Genomic DNA, 1,947 nt, shown 5'->3' with positions numbered 1-1,947 from the left:
TTCGCTGTTTTCGAGATAATATCGGTGAAAAGCTTGTTGGATTTATGTATATTTGACAGGCGTATGTCCCCGGTAATTTCCAAGAAAAATTGTTCGGTTCCGTTTTTATAGAGGCTCCATTTGGCTCTTTTGTAGTTTATGAACGTGTTATTGTTCGGAATGTTGATTATGGCATTTGTTTGTATTAGGATTGGTGTATGATCTGATGATAGTTCATTAATTGTATTCCATGTGGTATTTGATGTTAGGTTTGGAGAGCAGAATGAGATATCCAAAAGGTGGTGTTGTGGTTTGATTGGTATGGTTGGAGGGGGTATTTTTTGAGTTTGTTGAGGATGAATAGATTGTTTAATTATTCACATATTAGGTTTCCGCGAAAGTTGTTAGAGTTTGATTTGTACCAGGATGTGTTGTGTGCATTGAGGTCTCCGACAAAAAAGATCCATGGAAAGTTATTTTGTTCAATCCAAATAGGCATTCCGTGAAAGCCCATAACCACTTTTCTTGCCGAAGGCTTAGCAGGAATAAACAAAGTGGAGAGGATCTCGATGCACTACGAAAAATAGTAAATAACAGGAAGAATGGTAACAAATGTGTGGAAGGATACTAAACGTAGCACATGAAAATCTTAATTAGCTTATAATTTTCTGTTTTTGTAAAAAAATATTTTGTACATCAGAGGGCAGTTCTGAAAACATGATTAAAAACACATTTAAAGAGGAGCAATGACGTTTCTATAATTTAATTGAATATTATTATTTATTTTCTGTGTTCAAAAAATAGTGTTGCTAAGTAATTGAAGAGGGAAATGTCTTTCACTGACTCAGAAGAAGGGGAGGAAGAGCAGGGCCCAACTCTCGGAGTATTGTTCTAAAATTAGTCCCTCTAGTCTTACGAGGGGGAAAGAAATGAGAATGAAGAAAGACACGGTTACGGCAAGGCAATACTTCCCAATGGAGACACATACGAAGGACAATATGAAAATGGAAAACGAAATGGACGTGGTTTGTATAAGTAAGACATGTGCCTTATCAAATTGATTTAAAAATGGTTCACGCTATGACGGGGAGTATTTGGGGTCTCTAAAACACGGAGAAGGCACATTTTATTATCCAGACGGGTCTTCATACGAAGGTATCCCCTGTAAACTGATTGACAGGGCGATGGGCCAACGACCAGAGATTTGGATTGGGGAAATATTGTTATGTGAACGGAGACACATACGAGGGGGAGTGGTACTCCAACCAGAGGAATGGCCGAGGGGTCTACACCTACGCAGAAGGAGGGTCGAAATACGTCGGAATGTGGAAAGAGGGCAAGCAAGTGGGGTACGGAGAACTCATTCACCGGAACCACAAATTCGTAGGCAAATTCAACAATAATAAAGTATTATTCGAAAATATATATTCCCAATAGCCACAAGGAAGGGGCCGATACATTTTTGATGTCGGCTGTGCACAAATCGGTACATATGAGATCATCAACATGGTTGGATTACTTCTGTACATAGCCTAGGGGGACGAGGAACACCCAGAAGAAGAGGAGATCAATGTTGCCCCCAAGTGGAAGGTCCATTCCATCGAGAACTATTCTTCAAACACGACCACTGAGATTCCACAACCTCCTGAACAAATCATCGAAAGTGGAGTTTTAGACCAAGAAATCAAACCCGAGGAACCCGTAGTTGAGGAAGAGGATAAACCAGTCGATCAAGTCTCGGAGCCTCCCAACGAAGAGGAAATCACAGCAAATGAAGACAAGGAAGCATTGGAAGAGAACAACGAAGACGACAACATCACTGAAGATTTGGAGATCGTGGGTGTCACGACACATGATAATGAGGAAGAGAATCTCGAGCAAGTTGATGGAGATGAGGTAAATGGGGCGGATGAAAATGAGCCGGATGAAAATGAGCCGGCAGAACCTCAGGAAAGTGATGACAATTAA

General features: G+C 40.6%; 1 pseudogene; it reads left to right on the top strand.

The window, feature by feature from the left end:
- Positions 1–808: 808 nt before the first annotated feature.
- LOC115227348 lies at positions 809–1,947 on the top strand (annotated as a pseudogene).

The sequence above is a fragment of the Octopus sinensis genome, unplaced genomic scaffold, assembly GCF_006345805.1.
Source record: "Octopus sinensis unplaced genomic scaffold, ASM634580v1 Contig02842, whole genome shotgun sequence".
Classification (NCBI taxonomy): Eukaryota; Metazoa; Mollusca; class Cephalopoda; order Octopoda; family Octopodidae; genus Octopus; species Octopus sinensis.
The sequence above is the reverse complement of the archived record's forward strand: the minus strand, read 5'-3'. Positions and strand labels throughout refer to the sequence as shown.